We start from the raw sequence: 21171 nt of genomic DNA, 5'->3' as shown, positions 1-21171 counted from the left end.
TTTTAAGTCCAATTTGCATTATTACTAAACAATTTATGTATAATGTGTTAGTAAAAGGAAAAAAAGGCAACTAAATTGAGCAAAAAATCCATTCAATAAAATATGTACAATTGTAATAAGGGCTCGATCATTTAATTTGTTGTACCCCAATAAAAGATGGCTCCCATGCCAAATTACTAAAATGCAATATTACAAATGACCATCTAATTCTCTATGGGAGGAACCTCTTGGATAAGGTCAATGGTTGGGTCATCCTCTGAGACTCGACCAACTTCCTTGGTGGCTTTGGCTGCAGCGGTAGCAACGTCCTCCGCCAGAGATGTTCCTAGAATAGTAGCCTCATGTTGGCATGTTCAATGAAGGCAAGGTCCATGTACCGATTATTTTTCCAAGCCATGTAAATGGTGTCTTCGACGAGCTCATCGACTTCGTTGTGGAGCTCCTCTCCCTTTATTTGAAGGGACTCCGCCTTAGATGCAACTATATGGGCACACTCCTCAGCAACTTGGGCCTTGTCAGATGCATGAGTAGCTTCATCCTGGGCCCTAGCAGCATCTTCCGCGGCTAGAGAAGCCTCTTCCAAGGCTTTGGAAGTTTCTTCTTGGGTAACATTTTCCTTCTCAACTGCCTTGGTCAATGCCTCCTCAAGTGCCTGAGAACAGGCCCTCACCTCAGTTGTTGCCTCCTCAACTTCCCGAGAACACACCTTCTCCTCCTCCAACCTTTTCTTGCGATGCTCCAGCTCCTCAGGGGAAACGATCATTTGAACCATTTACATGGCCAACTCCTGTAGGACTTGCTTTAGCTCGAAAAACTTCTTGGTCATCAATTGCAAACATTGGCACATCATAGCAACGTAAAACAAAAACATAGTTAAGATGCAAAAAGTGGAGTTTTCGTTCAAGGAAATAGAGGAAAAAAGACAAGTACTTACCCTCATGGTGGAGTATTGGTAGGAGGAGAGGAGGGAAGCCTCATTATTGTTGCCTAGCTACACGTAAATGCAAGAAGACATCTTGAACATTATGGAGCTTATCCCCTGGAGGAGCTTCGTCGCTAGCGGTGCAATCTGCTCATTGAGCTTCTTGGCAAAAAAGCTCTCAAATTGGTGGCATGGGAGGCCTTCCCTTCAGAGGCTTGTACTGGCGGATGTACTCGACCAATGAATGAAAGGTATGATTGCCCTCCTCTAGGTTGGCATTGAAGCGCTCCACAATGGTGTTGTACCTGGCGAGATCCTTGCCTTTATAGTTTCCCAGATATATTAGTATTCGGGGTATCTCAACGTCTAGGTTCTCTGCCACTTCCAAAAGTTTGAAGGACTTCGCATACCCTAGAAGTCCCTTCTCCAAGGTTGGAAATCCACCCTAGGATAGATCAATGACAGGTGGATCCACCACCTGAGCCCACTCAACTTGTGCAGCAGAGACCTTAGTGTGGGCCACAGATGCCACAGCTTAAACCGCGAGGACCTCAGCTAGGGATGCATCTTCTATTTGTCGCCTCTTAGTGGCGTAGATTGCCTCAAACAATCACATCTGGTCTGAAAGGAGAAACAACAAGTGTTAGCATTTATAAAAATACAAGGAAAATACTTTTAATAAAATACAAATAATGGTAGTGTCAAGAGCACGTGGGCTGCTAAGGAAGCCCCACCAATAGATGGCTCCACTAAGTGAAGCATTGAAGGAGCAAACTCCCTTGTGCTGACGAAACCATTACGCGTGGAAAGATGTCACTTCATCCAAAGGCACAAATCACCGAGGAGGTAGTCACTACTACAAAAATGGGATTTCCCGACAGTTTTTAACTGTCACTATTGAGCAATGACGACAGTCGACTAACTGTCGTATTTGCCTATGCCGGCGTAGGGTAGCTACGCCGACAGTTAATAAGTGTCGTCGTTGCTGGCTACGCCGACAGTTAATATGTGTCATCATTGCAGGCTACGCCGACAGTTAATAGATGTCGTCATTGCTGGCTACGCCGACAGTTAATACGTGTTGCCGTTGCTGGCTACGCCGACAGTTAATACGTGTCGCCGTTGCTGGCAATGCTGACAGTTAATAGGTGTCGCCATTGCTGACAACGCCGACAGTTAATAGGTGTCGTCACTTCTAGCAACGCCGACAATTAATAGGTGTCACCATAACATTGAATTTATATATATAATAATTTTTCGATATATATTTTTTAAAACTTTTAATTATATTTTTAACAAGTGAAGTTTGATATAAATTTAAATAAAAAAATTACTCACATAATTAATTATTATTACCATAAATTGTAAAAAAAATTATATTTATCATAATAAAAATTCATATACATACAACATTTATTCATACAATTGAAATGTAAATAATACATCTAATCCCCATGAGACTAAATAAGTCTCAATGAAAATTCATTATAATTCTCAATAAAAATTCATTATTCTCGATGTAAATAATACATCAAATCCTCACTGTACATAATTCTTACAAGCAAGAAAGAAAATAATACCCAACAACTTGAAGAAGAATTTCGTGTTGCCTTGGTTCTCTTATATAATTGTCTTAGTTCTCTTAAATATCCAAGTAGAGTTTTAGCCTACAATACACAGAATAAACACCATTAAAGTTAAACCAAAACTAAAATAAATAGAGAACTTGAGGTTGCAGAATAAATAAAAAGGATGATTGTGGTTTTCAGTCACAAAAATAATTTATATAAAAGTTGTATTTTTCTTATCAAATTGGATAGCCTCATGGCTTAAGTAGTTAGTCTTAATTTTTTCTTTTCTTTTTTTTGAGTGAAATTCATAGAATTTTATTGGGCAAACAGCCAAGATGAAGCAAAAACATCAAACATAAAGAGTTTTAAGGCCACGGACATGAAGGCAAACCAAGCCACCAAACTCTAGGGGAATCATGAGATAATGCAAGTTTTGCTAAGGAATGAGCTGTAGAATTACTAACTCTATTACAATGACCAATGGAAATGCATACCTGTCAGTCTCAATTTAAATGTGCTCAAGCTAGTTTGTTTATGAAATCACATAGACATTAATAAACCAAATTACCAATCATTCATAGCACATTAGCAAATATACAATAAATATCGAGAAATTAATATACATATATACACATATAAAGACATGCCCTGTGTAGGTAATATGCATAAGATTCTAAGTCCATAGTACTTAGCAAGAAAAGAAAAGATAATATAGTTATAAATAAGAGCACCAAGAACATAAATATAATAGATCATTAATATGTAACACAAGCATACCAGATGACATTTGTTAAAGTTATTAAAGTAACACAACGAGCATACCAGACAAAGTTGTTAAAGTAACACTACGAGTTGTGAATAAGCCTAATCCAAATTTATAAATCTAATTCACATTTGAAAGTCTACGCAATATAGAAAATCATAATTTCTTTTGGTCAAGCATATATATTTCTTTTAATAAATAGCCATATAATTATGAATTCTATACAAGCGCAACATTTTTAACAAAGTGATAATCAATCCATTTTAGAAAATTTTCAATTGTTTAAAGAATACATTATTTCAACTAAGGCCATCGAACATGGTAAAATCAATCACAGTTTGGAAGAAAAAAATAACTTAGATATTATTTAAGTAAGAAAATGATCAAACTATTAGACTACAATGAAACACAAAGCTATGCTTCAATTAAAATAAACACAAATTGAGATAGTAGTTGTGGTGCAGAAAAGGAAATCATCGAGTAAATATATAAATATATATCCTATGTCTCAATTGATTGAACCCAAAACTTACCAATTGATTTTTTTAGAAAACTTTCAATTGTTTAAAGAATACATTGTTTCAGCTAAAGCCATCAAACATGGTAAAAACAATCACAATTTGGAAGAACACAAATAACTTAGATATTATTTAAATAAGAAAATGATCAAACTATTAGAATACAAAGAAACATAAAGCTATGCTTCAATTAAAATAAACACAAATTGAAATAGTAGTTCTAGTGCAGAAAAGGAAATCATCGAGTAAATATATAAATATATATCTTATGTCTCAATTGATTGAACCCAAAACTCACCAATTGATTTTTTTAGAAAATTTTCAATTGTTTAAAGAATACATTGTTTCAGCTAAGGCCATCGAACATGGTGAAAACAATTACAGTTTGGAAGAAAAAAAATAACTTGGATATTATTTAAGTAAGAAAATAATCAAACTATTAGACTACAATGAAACATAAAGCTATGCTTCAATTAAAATAAACACAAATTGAAATAGTAGTTTTGGTGCAAAAAAAGAAATCATGAATTATCAACCAATATGCTAATGTAATGATCCACTACTCTAGACTTTTGGACCATTAATGAAACTATACATACAAACCTTAATAAGACTTACATTTTGCGAAAATACCATAAATTTATTAGAAACTTGTAAAGACAAAAGTTACTTTTATAAAATAAGTAGGATATGGGTACCCATTGTTTTTAAAACAAAACATAACTTAAAGTAAAAAGGAGTTACATAGAAAGTGCAGAAACATACATGTAAAACCATAAAAAGTAAAACAAGACTACATCCTCGAGAAATCGAACTCTCGACTCCCTGATTCCATTCATCATCGATACACATCCTCTAAGCGTCCACGAATCTTACCGCCTCTATAGCTATTTTCCTGCACATAAAACAAAAGGAATGAGCCTAATGCCCAGCAAGGAAAATCTAACACATAGCCATAAACATAAAATTTCATAATAAACGTAAAGACATATCATAACACTTATTACATACACTTATTATAATGACCATTATTACTTGGAGTCCCATAGACTAAACAAGTCATATGCCCATAGGATTAGTGAGGTCCTACTAGCTAAGTAGGTCATATGCCCATAACCCATTTGGGGTCTTGTTAGTCATATGGGTCATATGCCCAAGCCTACAAACATACATATATACATATCATGACACATTTAATAACATAAAACATAAAATAACATAAACATATAACATATTGATTCTAGCCTATTTTCCTTACCAAAGTTACCGGGATAAGAGGACAGCGTTGGGACTTTTTGGAACACTCCTAAAACCATAAATAACAGGGTGAGTCTAATGAAGAAAAGAGATGAAAAGGAAATGGGAAGACTAATCCATTGAAAAACATGCTTACCGAAACCTATGTGCTCAAGAGCTTAGATTTCCTAACCAAAATAAGAATGAGGTTAGGAGACTGAGTAGAAGGTTATGAAAAAGGAAATAACATAAAACAAATGAACTAGAGTTTTGGTTTACCTCAAAGACTTGTAAGATCAATCTACACCACAACCAAAATACTATAGAACCTTACTTCCCAAAGTGTTTGATAAGCTTATGATGTTTAAGCTTATGATTTCCCCAAAACCCAAGTGTTTATACTCTCACACTCACTTAGCACTTGCAGCCTCTGAACTTAGAGCAAAAGGTGAATAATGGCTGGGTACTAGGTCCTATTTATAGAGTTTAGGAATGAAAGGATCTTGATTTTACGTGAATAAACATAATAGCTTTTTAGGTGAAAAATATTTGAATAATCGTTCAGCAAAGGCCGAAGACTCGTTCAGAAAGATGCTGGACTTATCAAGAGTTTGAATAGCTGAAAGGAAAAGAATTCAAAAACATTTGAAAATACACTGAAGGAGGCAATATATCGCCCCTGTAGGCGATATATCGCCTAGGCCAGTATGCCCGAGGCGACCGTGCATCGTCTCATGTTTTCCGTATCTACATGCTACGATATATCGCCCCCTATAGCTGCGATATATCGGCACACGCTGAATATTTAAACACGAAATTACACATTTTTAGCTAAGTTTGAATGGAGTAAACAACCCTAACTAAGCCCTCAACGTATTCAAAGCTGCTGACTGATCCTATAACATTCAAACTTTACTCCTTATTAAATTAAATACTCAAAATACTTAATTCCTTAATCACCCATTCATAACATGTGCTTAAAATCCTATTGGTTGATATCTAAACCTTATAGTATAACAAATATTATCCTTAATATCAGTCATATAATCAAACCTTAGGTTATACTTAATATTCTTAAACTATAGGTTAAACTTAGAAAATTTATAAGTACTACTATGAGTGTCCAAATAATTCCCGGTCTGAACCAAAAATCCACCGTAACAAAGATAATACTATACATACTATAATACTACTAAATAATTAGCTAAGTAAAGTTCTTGGACTTTACAGCTAATAACATCAAACTTTTGTATAGCACTTGATACTATTGAACCTACATGTGATCACAAGAACCAAAAGTGATGCTCAATGTTATAAATCACCTCACTAAAGACATTAGACAAGGGACAAGAAGAAAACTAACATATACAAAACAAGAAATACAAAAGGTTATGCTATATGCGTATGCCAACACGCAATATGTACATTCATACAAGTATATGTTATAATCAAACCAATCAAACAAACACAATTCAATTATAGGATGATCATAGACAAGTCTACATCAATTCAAACAACACACAAGTTTTCTTTCTTATCTCCGCAGCACACAAATTTCTCAGATCCTACTTCACTAAAACACACAAGTTCTCAACATTCCGTTATCACCGCAGCACACAATAACAATCTTAGAACCTACTTCACTATGGATGAATATTGAAAATATTCAAACTCCTCTAACATTTGCATAGTATTAAAATAAAAGTTAGAAGCATACCTCTTGCAAACTGTTGCAAAATAATTTCTTTGAAGTCTGTCTCAGCACATACACACATTTACAATGCTATAATATAATGAAAGTGAGTCAAATCTGAATTAAATCATTAAATAATAATGCAAAGAAGAGAAAAACCATCATCTGAAACAAGAATAAGAGTAGGGTATAAACTTTGTTATATTTCCGGTGACTAGATAAGCAAGCCAGAACCATTCTGATATAGCCATAGAAAATTATAGTCGAAAATAATTATAGAAGTTATCATATGCTAGAGTAAACTTTTTGCAATTCTATTAAAGACGAAATGAGATTTATACTTTTAACAGCAATAATAATATCTCAATTATTTCATCTGACATCTATCTAGTCATAATTGATAGAATTCACAACATGCCAAAAAATGCTTATTAAGTTTCATAAACATGCTCTCTGTACAAATATATTTTGTATAACAATGTTGCCAAATTTAAGCTATACATAGCACACTGCGATAAAATCTTTCAATTTATGATTCAAACAAATCAGCCATACATAAAACAGGAGTATATTTAATCATGAGCATTTTTTAAAGCCAAGTAAAACTCTTTCCGAGAAGAGCATAATAGAAGGGGAAAACATATTATAAATTGCATAATGGATTCAAGTGTTGTAAAGCAGATATCAAACCCTTTTCATTTATGTTCAACTCTGCCTTCTTCATTTTTATTTGCAGCATCAAAGTGTTTGTAGATCCAATCCTCTCAGAACTGTACAAGAAATTGCAATTCTTATATGTTAAAATCTTTCATTGAAAATTTAAGTGAGATAAAGCAACTAGTGAGGCAAACGATAAAAATAAGCAAAGACTAAAATAAGAATCTAGAATAGATACTTATGCTCTTGCTAATTCTTTTGATCTTGTATACTTGCTTTCAATACAGATCAGAAAGTAGTTATTGTAGCTACATTCCATAGAGTTTGACTCTTTTTATTTAAAAGAAATCCGTACCCCAAATCTCATATGATAAGTTACAGATAAAAACAGACTTTCTTATACACAACCAGGAAATACATGCAAAAATAATGCATATAGTTGATCAAGCTAGGCCTTCCATATGCATTTGTTTGGTTTTTTTTTTAATGCAAAGTGCTTCTCCTAACCAAGGGAAAGTAACAAGAATCAATAACAATAAAAACACTTAACATACAAAGCAAATTAGCCAGTACAATACCACACAAGTCAAATCCTGACCAAAACAAATACATATGCTAAGTTAAATAACAAAGACGCAAAGGAAAAAAAAAAACAAAAACAAGTCAAACCCTGACCAAAGGCCACCAAAAAGATGTATATAGCATGCACACATGTATATAGCTGCACTACAACTACTAGCAATCACATGTAAGTTACAAATTAAAGAAGATGAAAAAGGAAAAGAACACACTGAACACACCCCTCACTATGGTTCTCTAAAATATTTTGTCAAACAGTTTCTATACAAACATCCAAACATTCACAATAATTATTTTAAATACTACCTTTAGAGGAAGAAAGTAACGAATAAAACCAAGAGCGAAAGGAAAAACATAGTAGGAAATTTCTTCTGTTTTTCTTTTATGCTGGTGATTGGTGAAGAACCACTTCATCATATAAACTTCCAAGCCTAAGCCTTTTAATCTCAATGAAATTTAGTAAAAATTACACATGATTCTATCTTTCTTCTGAAGAAATGAAAGTTTAGAGACCAGTGAGTTTAGCTACACGTGTTTTTCTTACTCTCTACTCATTTTCTAATATAAGAAATTCAGTTGAGCATTTAATCAACATATAAACACTTTAAAGCTACAAACTTCACTAATCAAAGGTAACCTTAGGAAAACCAGAGGGTTTCCAAATTATTTCATGTTACAGATTTATACCTACAAAGAACCTTACACCTCAAAACCCGGTCCTGAACATAAAAACCAGGCATAACCATGATCTTAACACAGCTAGGACCATTTGATCTCTGCCTTTCCATTAACACATCTTCCATGTAATGTGAGTCAAAGTTGCTGTTCTCTTCCACCCATACATACAAACCAAATCATAAGTCATTCACTCAAAATACTAAATAATCACCTGCTCAATATATATAAATTTACAAGATCAAAGAGTCCACTTTTGCACGGAAACCCCTTTCTCCAGTCAAATTTTTTTAAAAAAAAAAAGAGGAAAATAGTCTCATAAAAGATTATAGTAAACACCACAATTTTAAAATTCAGAACATCAATTTTAGCAAACAAAATAAAGTAAGCAAATAATTATAAATATATAAGTATATATTCAAGAGAAGGGACATACCCAGCATAGTCCGTGCTCAACTTCTTCACCCCGGCCAGCGGGGGCGATGGGACCGAAGGAGGCGGCGTCCCGAGCAAGCAGAGGTGGCGCTCAACTTCCATTGACCCACCAGAGGAGACGAGGATGAGCTCGATTCAAAGGCCATTTATTCGGAAAGGCTAAAGGCGATAGTCGATCGTGCGAGAGGTGCAGTGAGAGGCTGGAGATCTGAGGCATGGAGAAATTTAGGGATTGAGAAAGAGAGATATGAGGGATTTCAGAAAGAGAGAGTTAAAAATAAAATAAGAAATAAAGTATTTAAATCAAATAGTGGAGAAATGAAAATGAAAATGAAAAAGTTGAAGGTTGGCGCCCAAATTTTTTAGTACCCGCGTAGCATAATATTTATTTATTAGTGTTAGATTTTAAATTATAAATACTATTATATTAAATTAAAATGTTTTCTTATTTATAAAAATTAAATTAATTTTGTTATTACAAATAATCAATTTATTTATTTATAGTTCAAAATTTATAATGTATGTAATAATAATAAATATACTTTTTTAATACTTATTTCACACCCAAATAAATTATATATATGTATAATTAAATGTGTTAAAGAATAATATAGTTAATAATATAATTAATTTTATAAATATGTTAAAGAATAATAAATTTAAATTTTGATATAAAAATTATTATAATTACAAAAAATAATAATATGAAAAATTCAGAAAAAAAAAAAATCTAGTTCAAATTTTTTTTTAATAAATACATAATTTTTATAAATATATATTTACATAATTTACTTTATTTTTAAAATTATACTATTCATTAATTTTTTTACAATATTTTTTTAATTAATAAAACAACTATATTTTAACTAATACAAATTTTATAAATATGTTAAAGAATTATATAGTTGATTTTATAAATATGTTAAAGAATAATAAATTTAAATTTTGATATAAAAATTATTATAAATACAAAAGTAAATAAAAAATTTAGAAACAAAAAAAATCTAGTTTTAAAAGTTTTTAATAAATACATAATTTTTATAAATATATATTTACAAAATTTAGTTTATATTTTTTAAATTATACTATTCATTAATTATAATTTTTTATTTGAATTTTGGCGACATTTTATGACTATCGGCATTGGACTTTTATTAACTGTCGGCGTGAGGTCAATAGCGACACCTTTTAAGTGTCGGCATTGGTCTCAAATTAACTGTCGGCATTGGGCTCAATAGCGACACATTTTAACTGTCGGCATTGGTCTAGAATTAATTGTCGGCGTTGGGCTCAATAGCGACACATTTTAACTGTCGGCATTGGTCTCGAATTAACTGTCGGCGTTGGGGTCAATAACGACAGTCAAAAGCAACGATGACAATTATTAGTTGTCGGCGTTGGTCTCTATGCCTACAGTTTTTAACTGTCGGCGTAGAGTCCCGCTAAGCAACTACGACAGTCAACAGAGTTGACTGTCGTGGTTAGGTGTTGGGAAAGCCCAGTTTTGTAGTAGTGAGTCGTCTATTCGGGTAGTGTTGATAAGGGTCAATCAGGTCTTTATAATCTTGACACTCCTCTTGAGTCCAGGGACAATTCGAGGTGAGGCCACACTGGAGACGTGACAAAGAAACCCACACATGCTCAGGAATTACCCCATCTCCTACATGTTTAACATTATAAACTATAATGGGGGATTTACCTTAGTCTTGGTAGGAGGATTCTATGCCCGCCTGGATCTTTTCCTCAAGCTCCTGGTCCAACCGAGCTTTATGGGTTGCTCTGGCAGCTTGATCATTCTCCAACCGCTTTTTCAATAGTCGATGGTTATACTGGGAGCAGTCTAGTCCATCAATGTAGTGGATGTGGCGTGACGCCAATTCATGGGACTTGGTGGAGTACCTGTACTAGGTCAGGTCGAAGTTTCTGTTGTGATGTCCCTCTTGAGAAGACCCACAACAACCGCGTTCTCCTCTGATACCAACTGGCTTAGTTACAGCTCTATGTCCGAGAAAGTGTTCATCGCATCTATGCGATCTTGGAATTCCTTGACGTGGGGAGTACGGTGGAAGGGGCCTAACAAAAGAAAACTACTAAGTAACAATGAAATTGACCAATCCGGGAGAACAAAAACTCAGAAGATGATAAGATACTTACCAATCCTGGAGTATTCCAAGATGTGAGTTGGGTTGGTACGTAGTGAGAAGTCATTTGTGAAGAATAAATGGTTCTCGTATGTCATGTTGGCGTAGTTTATCAGGGTATAGTACCAGTCTAGGTCAAATCTTTTCTTCTTTCGGCACACCCGGAAGATGTAGAGATACAAGATTTCAGCGAGAGAAGGTTCACAACACTATTTCCTTCGGTAAAGGACATAGAGGCCAATGAGGATCCTATATCCATTCAAGGATAGCTAGAACAGAGCACTCCCCACCTACTTAACCAAATTTATGAAGTATTCATTGAGGGTTAGGGCCGCTCCTGCCTGGAGGTGTGACTGGCTCAAGCCCCCAAACTATGAACGCTATGGTGTGCTTAGTGTTTGCTCCGTTCCTGATCCGGTAGTGCTTATAATGCTTTCTAATGCCCTAGGATGTTTTAACTTACATGGCCTTTGCTCTACCTCAAATTCCAAGGCCTCGTACTGTTGTGTGGGATTAGGAATCGGAGCTATGTTCACCTGCTCCTCGAACATGGAGTTAACTTTTGGTGCTTGTCTCTCCGCCACTTTATTGGCTCCTACAGACATCACCAGAGGCTCAATAACACGTTTGGAATCTTGAAATTTTAAGAAACCGGTTGAGTATCAAATAACATGAAAAGGTGCAAAAACACAAAACAGACACTTATATCTATGTTCGACACCAACAAGGGCCGAAAATAAGGCTAAAAGAGATAAAAATGACCTCTAAGTTCTAACCATTTAACTAGCCTAAATAAAATCCCAGAAATTCCCAGAGAATCACAAGAACATGCAAAATAGAGAAAATGGCAAAGAGGACTTACTCGAGATGTGGCACCTATAAGTACAGAGTCGCGTGCAGACGTAGAAGTATTGTGTCTGATTCACCCAAAAGTATCGCAATTCCCTCCACCCTTTTAGGGTCGAGGACGAGAGGTTTCTTGGATTGTTGAACAAGTTCTTGGTGAAATGGTAAGATTTCTAAGCTCTAAAACTGAAAAGTTTTGAATGCAAAGGTTAAATGTGAAGGTGGAAAATTTTGAATATATACTAGTGAGCGTAGGTGGAAAGCAATTCGACCCCACCTGTTGATCACCTAGGGAGAAGGTACTTAAGCGTGATCCAACAGTCACACCTTTCAAGGAACGTATCATGATCATAAAGTCGAAAGGACGTCTCAGGTGCATAATTGATGTCTTGGGCATGAAAAGACCCCTCATTAAATGGCATCGATTGGTGGATCCAGCAATTGGGAGTCAACACATTGCGTCATCTTTTTAGAGGTGCCAGACCTCGAGGATGCTCGACCATCTTAACCAGAGTACATCCCCCAAAACTAATTGTCTCAATCAAAGTTCCCACTTTCCTAGGATGAGTGAAGACTTGGGGTGCAAATGTTGTCCGTATATTCACCAAGTTACATGTACACAAATTAAAGATTAATTAAGACTTAATGGAAGATGATAAAGTTCCTGGAGCTTTCTTTGAGCTCCACGGGAAGTAATCCTTGCCTTCAATCACAGTTCACCATCACCAAAGGAGTGTGTCCTCGTGGAAACATTACTTCCCAAATACTATGTTCAAGATTAATGCTCCAAGTTTCATTAAAAGACTGTTACCTCAAATTTCCTCTAAGTCTATGAGAAGCCTCTTCCAGACATGGAGAACGATTGCCAGGTGTCAAGCATAGAGACCCTAGCCCATAAGCAGCCATCTAACACTTAATATTACATAGATCATGGTGTTGATCTCGTACAAGCGACAAGCAGGATGTCTCATGACTCCGCCTGACATGAGAAAACGTGTTGCTGCCCTTGTGACACTGTTAGAAGCATGTTTCCCAATAAATTAGTAGGATGGTATACCTCGTATTGGGCCCACTGAGATACGTAAAGGCACAACAATACCTTAATTAAAGGAATTTATCATTTATTGTACATTTAAGTCCCCATTAAGGGAGAATAATTGTAGTTAGCCCTCATTAGAGAATTAATTGCCCTCAACTATCTATAAATAGGGCTAGGGCACACTTTGTAAAGGATCCTTGATTCCTTTATTTATTTCAAAGAACACCACTGCCTTAAAACCTCCATAAGAGCTTGACATTTACAAGGTCTTCACATCCTAAATAAAAGTGACTCGTAGACTAGGATTATTTTTCTTTAAGCTTTGTTTTAATTAGTTATTATCAAAATTGTTAGTCAACAACTTGAATTGTTGTTGAACTTAGGTGATCAAGCTTGAATTTTTTGGATTTGCGGGAAAATTGTGTTTACAACCCTAAGTTTGCAATTTTGGTTTTTTGATGTGTAATTGGATGTGCTTTGGATGTTTTGATGTTGAATAGTACTTGTGTAAGCTGTATTTGGGTAAAATTTTGCACAAAAGATGGCTGAAAAATGATTTGGCTCGAACTAAGAAATATTAAACTACAGGGAAGTTTTGATGTTTCTGGGCACGATTGAGGTCTCTGGGACCTTAGTGTGACCACTCCCAGAGTTTGGTGCGACTGCGCTAGTGCCCCATAAACCCCAATGTTTCTGAGGGCACAACCGCGCCAGGTGCCCAAAAGTTTTTTTTTTCTTCTGAACTTTGAGAGTTTAGATCGGGGTTCTTAAGATTATATTTGGGGGCCCGCTTCGGGTCTCGAGGGACATCTCCATTACCCTATTGAACTGAATTAGAGGTCTCGAGGGATAGGGCTTGATTCATGATACCACATTTGGACTTAGTCGCTAATGGGTGTTTAACGAATGTTGTGACTAGGGTTTTCGAGAAGCTCGGGAGAGCATCCAGTTGAGGTCATCCTAATTCTCGCTTTGGACTCAAGGTAAGAAAACTTGCATATGCACATAGATTAGGGAATCTGTCTAGTTATGTTCAAACACAGTTATAACAGTGCATTTAAATTTTCTTAGGGTTGAGTACCCTTTTATGCATGACGATGTTTGTTATACTTGTTTATATTTAATTGTCTGTGACTGATTGACATGTGTCGTATTCCACAATAATCACATGGAATGTAGGTCACGATGGAAGGGCCACTATGGGAGTGTTGTACATACTCTCATGGCAGAGGTCATAAAATTGGTGCTCTGGTAATGCACCTTGCTCGACTAAGGCCGTGCAATTTTTTTAACTGATTGAAACAAAAGTATTTAGTATCTTTGAAGCATGCTGATTACTGTTTATGTTTGATATGACATTTATTATGCCTTGTTGAGTTTTCTTGTTGGGCATGTGCTCACGGGTGCTCTACGATGCAGGAAAGGGAAAGGAAAAAGTAGACCAGCCATGAGTTGGAAAGCTTTGGAGCGGCGCATACATGGTCGGCCTGCTCGGCCATCAGGGTCGAGATATCCGAGGGACTTAGGTAAAAGTCTGTTTTTGTCGCTTAGGTGGACTATTTTAAGAACAATGGTTGTAATTATGTATTTTTTTTAAAACATTTTGGGATCTCATGTAAACCTTTTACAATGTTAATGAAAAGTTTAAACCCTTTGACCTAATTTTTAGTATTTTAACGTTTATATATTTATGATTACACATTTGAGTCCAAATGACTCGCTTAAAGAGTTAACCACTATTTTAAACACATGGTGTAATAGTCCTTCATTAGTAGGCCATTACATGAATAAGAACAAAAAATATGGCCATTCCATTTTTATCGTAGTATGATTCTTCTAAGTTGCGTTCCACCAAATACGAGCATTTTTCCTTAACATATACACCACACACACTATCTTATCACGTTCGGTTAAATCTATAAACTCAAAGATTTTCTCTAGTATTCTTTTCCATTCCTCTGCCACCCTAGGTTTCGTAGTCCCTTAAAAACCTGGTGGGTTCTTTCTTCCGAACCTCTCTGAGATGGGCATTAGCGGCTTTGGCTGTACTGACACAAGTACCGTAGCTAGTAGGTTAACCTGTTCGGCCACAACCTGTACTTTAGGGTCTTGTACCTCAACAGCAGGTGGTAACGCGTTATTTTGAACATTAACTAGTGTTTCTGGTAGTCGTTGCAACAGAGTTTGGAACATCTTAGCTTAATAGGCCTCAGCATCGGCCTGTCGCTTTCTATGTTGTTCCCGCAAAGTTCTTTGGGATCTATTGTAAAACTTCACTTCATATAAAGGTAGCTCTATACAAGATTCTAAAATTGGGCTCGATTATCATATGGGATTTACAAATTATTCCTAGGGTGTCGATTAGTTGAGCTTAGTTTATCGTAACGTATTTACAAAAACTTAGCTCTAACATATAAGTTCTATAACCGCTAAACAAAATATACAACTATGTATATAGTTACTATCCCAAAAAAGCATTTCTACATAGACTATCTATCAGCTAAGACTATGATCTCGATATCCAAGTCAGTCTCATCACCCGGTTCATCTTTCATGTTATCCTCCTTTGGATCCTCCTCAAGTCCTCTTCTGGGTCCTCGTCAAGGTCCTCATCCATGACTTCTTCGTCTTGTGCCATCACTGCGCCCGCGTTCTTGGCTATCATTTCTTGGGCTGCCGCCCGGGCTGCCTCATGGATCACTCAACAGTTACACGCCACCAACTCCCTCTAGTGTATCGGCAATGGACTGGTCCAAAGGCTAACTTTATCAATATCTGGAAATCTATCCACGAGGTGCTATCCGTGTCTGCATGTCAGAAATGGTACAATCTGTAAGCCTTGTCTTGGAGATACATGCTAACTAGCCTCACCCAAAACTGGGCAAGAATAGGACTCACACCAAGGATGTGGTCCATGTAAGTCTAATCCCATACATTCGATGGGTCTCGGTCTGCTCCGTCATATAACTAAGGCCCAAACCTCTAAAATATCTCATAGAAGCTGATCCTTTGCTCTAGCGTATAAACTATAGGTGGGTCTACTATCTCAAGGTGAATAACCTCTGGTTGCTCCGCCATCTCAACCTACAATTTATAGAAATTAGGTGAGTAATAAGGAAAACAACCCAGCTATAAACAAATCTAAAGCAATACTTACAGTGAGTATTGATCTACCTTGCAGAATATACATGTGGGTTAGTCTACAGAATCGGCTCAACTCGAGCTCTGATTCCACTTTGTAACGATCTGAAAAAACTAACACAAATTTTGCGAAATTAACTCATTCATGAGCCCAGCAAAAATTGTCTGCCTAATAATACAACAAGTGAAAACCGTTCACAGACTCAAGAGGTAAGCCAAAAATATCAAAGGAAGAAATCGTCTACGCAATCATTAAATAGTCAGAAAAACATCCGCACTATATGACAACATTAAAATCGCCCATGTTTATAACATTTCAATGCCATTTTGAATGTTTCTATATATTATGAACATCTATACATCTTAATATTAAATATGGAACTAAGAAAATTGTAACATCTCAAATTTGCTAATAACACTTAGTGCCTTGATTAGTGTGTCAGGAGGTCAATAAATGATTTAATTGTATTATTACGTGATTAATCATGATATATGTCCATCATTGTATGATTGCTTGGGTTATGATATGACATTACTAGATATGGATGTTTAGGTGTATTAAATATGCTTGTAGGCACGTTCTTCTAAACAATGGGCATATATGTAATTTTGGCGTGTTAGGGGCATAAATGTAATTATATGTGTGTTATGACTGAGACCACATTGTTAAGTGGGTATATTTGAAATGTGTGGTCTGAGGCGATCCTAGGAAGCAAATTAGCGGAATAGTCACAACGGGGTATTTTGGGGAGTTAGTGCGTGTTCAGGATTCACCTGGTAACGGGTAGTTATTTAGCCTTTAATTTGGGTATGATGGGGTTAATTGGGGATTTATAGGACTACTCGAGAAATTAGCAGGAATGTGGAAAATGATGAATTTTCCCTTGCGGGCATTAAAGGGCAAGAATTGACTTAGGGGAAATTAGGTCATTTTGGTGCCAAAGGATAAACTTGGACTCAACACTTAGGAGTCCAGAACCCCCAAAAAAAAAAATACATAACTCAGTTTCCTCGCGTCTCTCAGCTCTCTCTCTTGGAGCTTTGAGGGTTTTGCTAAATTGTTTGGAAGAAAGGCTTTGAGATTGAGGCTTGAAGTTGGGCATTTAGTTAGGAGCAACTTCAAGCTTGAATCACACCAATGAGGTACGTTTATGCTCTGTTTTATGATGGATTATGGTAGTTGTTTAAGTTTTAGTAGAGTTTTAAACCAAGCGCTGGGTTTTGATTTGGATTAGAGATTGGGTTTGGTTTTTGAGGTGTTTGTACTGCTTATGATGTGTTGTTTAGGGTTTTAGAATCATTTGGGACATTTGTGCAAGTTTAGGGCTGGCTCGGGGAAATATGGTGGAAAAACCCAGATTTTCTGGGTTCGGGTAAGAGCGTCGCGGGGCTAGGATGATCCAGGGTAGGGGCATTGTCTGGGGGCCTAGCCTGGGTGCCGCAGTGCTAGGCCATTTTAAGGGGCCTCAGTTTTGTATTATTTGGGCATAGGCCCAGGGGCTCGGGGCACGATTTCAATACCCATTGTTGGGAAATTGGAGGTCCAGAGAGCATGGGAATGATTCTTGCTAGGGCTCTAAGAGGATCATTCTCAAAAGTGGTGCTTGCTTGTCGAACTGCTTGCACTCGGACCAAAGGTAAGAAAATTTTTTGTGCCAGTAGAGCAGTGCATGGCCCAATTATCTATGTTTAGTGTTATGTATGAATATTTAAGAATGTTATGTCCTGTATACGTGTTTGCGATTGATCGGCGAAGGTCGAGATCGGCTGAGGCCGGAATCGGGAAGAGCCAGAAAGGACAATAAGCATACTTAATGCAGGCCACCATGGTATGGCCATCTAGGGTCCTGCACTCACCCGCTCGGTGAAGACCGTGAACCTGGTGCCTGGTAACGCACCGTGATCGGCTTAGGCCGCTATGTGAATTGTCAATTGTATCTGTTTAAATTATTCTTTTACTGAAATGAACTGTTATATGTTATGCTTGAGGAGTTTTCTTGCTGGTTCTTGGCTCACAGGTGCTCTATGGTGCAGGTAATAGCAAAGGAAAGTTCACACAATCATGAGTTGGAGGGCATGGAGCGAGGTGTACATGTTTGGCCTACCTGGCTGCCACGACTGGGTAGTTTTGAGGAACACTGTATGAATGATTGATTTTGTCACCTAGGTCGACTATGTAATGACTTTTTAATTGTAATTATGTTTTAAACAATGTTTTGGGGATCTCAATGTAACACTTTTACGACTTACATGAATGCCCAAACTTTTATACTGAATTCTTCTTCAAATGAGTCTCCACCTTAGTAAATCACACTTTTTGGTCTAAAATCTCGATTAGCGCGTTGATGGTACATTTGAAAATAACAATGTAATGACTCTAGGGTAGTAGGGCGTTACAAAAATTAAAAAAAAATGCATACAACTTTCGCTTGACCCATTGGATGTCAAGTCTTAAACATTTTCTCACATAAAATCATAGTTTGCCTATGGAATGTTGGATTCCATGACTAAACAAGTTTCCAAAAACCCATGAATGTATGACCAACCAACAGACAAATATTATTAAAGTTCCAACAACAAACCTAAACACATCAAACAACTCAAATATGGCAGATTTATAAAAAAAACTCATGCATAAACATATTGGAGGTGATCACATACCTCTTGTAGACCTTGGATTGAACTTGGGTGACCTATAATACTTTAACTCCTCTGCTCAACCTTTAATCTACATAACCAAACTCAAACATTGACAAGAGAAAGTTTAGTTTTTACCACTTGTAGAACTAGCATGAGTAAATTCTTCTCAATTTCAAACAAAGGCTAGGCAACTTAGAACTAAGTTTATAGGAGGTAGAAGATGAGAGAATGAGTATTTGAATAAGGGTTTGTGAAGAAACAATCAGAGAGAATTGGTTAATGGGAAGTCGGCGAATAGAGAGATTTTGATAGAGAATTTTATTGAAACTTGAAGCCAATGTTTGGAAAATGAGAATTATGAAGACTTTTTGGCTTTTATATGTAGTAAAAATGATAAATGAAAACCCTTCTTGCAAGCTTCAAAATCTAGATTGAACATTACTATAATCCTTTGATGAAATGAATCAAAATCACGCCATATACATGAGATGTATCATTGTCCAAACTCTCTATTTCTTTGTCTTTGATGGATGCTCGAGGCTTTTTTCTAGTAGGAAAAGGAATTGGGATTGAACAAGCCTTGAAATTCACAAAGACAAGCACATTTTTTTATGAACTTCTTGGAGAAAACATATGATCTTGAAAGCTAGAGAGAGATTTGAAAGAGTGATTAAGTGTATCAAAACTCTAAAGGAAACCTTTTATAGTATAGGCACTGTCATTAAGTACAACCAATAGGATTAAAGCTTTTAAACACATCATTTGGAGATTAAAATACGTGTCTACATGGGCATGTTTTGCAATGCATCGCCTACTGCATCTCGCCCAATTCTTGAGCTTTTAGGCAGTGATGCAATGCCACATGAGCAGGTCCAACTTCTTAAAAGTGACCTTAAACACCTCCAAATGCTCTCAAAATTTTTGGGCATCCTTAGATACCTCAATGTATCATTTTGAATCCAAAAATATAATTTTTAAATTCCTACAACAAAAAGCAAAATTTCACATCTTCACTATCTGAAATCGTTTAGGGTGTTACACATAGCTTGTGTAAAACCTCTTCGACTTTGTATTGTAACCAATCCTAGCACCTATTGTAGCTAAGCCTTCTTCAAAAAAGTCGTATAAGGTCATAGAACAAGTTGTAAGGTCCTGGACTGAAAGCCCCATAATGGGCCTATGGTCTAGCTCGGATGAGTGTTTCAATTTCATCCTTCAGCTGGCGGTAGTCGTTTGTGGTATGCCTAATATCATTATGAAAATGACAGAACTTTATCAGGACTCATTTAGCCAGCTAATTCTTCACTAGCTCGAGCTTTTTCCATGGAATGCGAGCTACGTTGGCCAGATAGATGTTGTCCCCGTGTATTTGTTAGTTCGATATGCACAGTGAAGATTGAAACATATTTATCTCTGGTCTTATTCATCTTGTTATCAGCCTGATTCCCTCACCATTTCCTTTTCTCTTATTATTTCCGATCTGACCATTGCTAGTTGTTGGGAGTGCAGTTACATATACATTGGGTATAGCTCCCACAGGCTAAATGACCATGTTATTGTCTACTACCAACGTCATTTATGCTTCCTCTAAATTTATCCACTTCTAAGCTTGGGAAGAAAAAAAACACATCTGTATTAATTCCCTTCTTCTTGAGTTCTTTCCAAAATTGACCCCTGAGAGTTATTCCAGCTCGCATTTCCATCAGCTTAGCATTGTCATCAACTTGCATCCCCCTGGTTGTTTCTTGATAATACCTAAGGAATTAACCTTTACGTGTCTTTCTTTTGCAGCTCGGAATTGTATCTTAAGATGTGATTGAATGTCTTTGGAACTTATCATACCACATTTGTGTAACCCCCCCAGTCAAGGTTGCAGGAAATAGTACAGATGGAGATTGATGGCTAGATTATGAGCTCGCATAAGGGTGTTGAAAGTTCCAATGTGGTTATTTGGGTCGGTAGTTCCATCAAAGATTCCATATGAGGCATATTGAAGTCGTGTGGATATGGAGTTGCAGCGAAGTGAGGAGCAAAAGGTTCAAGTTCTTCATCTGACTAGTCATTATCTTTCTTTTTCTTAGCCAGGAGAAATCTCATTTGTTCTTCCACAAAAGCCGATCGTTCTTGGGTTGGATCCCGAACTGCATGATTAACAAGGAGTTGGTTATTGGCCCTAGCTCCAGTTAATGCATTGTACAGACTCTGGTCCCTTCGAACTTCAGCTTGGTTATCTAGGACATTCATTTTCATGTGCCCTTCAGTTTGATCATCCCTTGGTTGAACGTCTTTTCTCGGGATTTGAATTTTGTTGTATT

At 36.4% G+C, this 21171-nt stretch overlaps 1 long non-coding RNA gene across 1 annotated transcript; it reads right to left on the bottom strand.

The window, feature by feature from the left end:
• Nucleotides 1-2323: 2323 nt before the first annotated feature.
• On the bottom strand, nt 2324-9322 carry LOC133803332 (uncharacterized). The gene is made up of 4 exons (XR_009877911.1): nt 9051-9322; nt 7394-7473; nt 4540-6793; nt 2324-2589 (listed from the first exon to the last, which is right to left on the bottom strand). It is a non-coding gene; the product is annotated as an uncharacterized LOC133803332 (long non-coding RNA).
• Nucleotides 9323-21171: the final 11849 nt, after the last annotated feature.

Source organism: Humulus lupulus, chromosome X (genome assembly GCF_963169125.1).
Source record: "Humulus lupulus chromosome X, drHumLupu1.1, whole genome shotgun sequence".
Lineage (NCBI taxonomy): Eukaryota > Viridiplantae > Streptophyta > Magnoliopsida > Rosales > Cannabaceae > Humulus > Humulus lupulus.
This window is presented reverse-complemented; position numbering and strand designations above follow the sequence as displayed.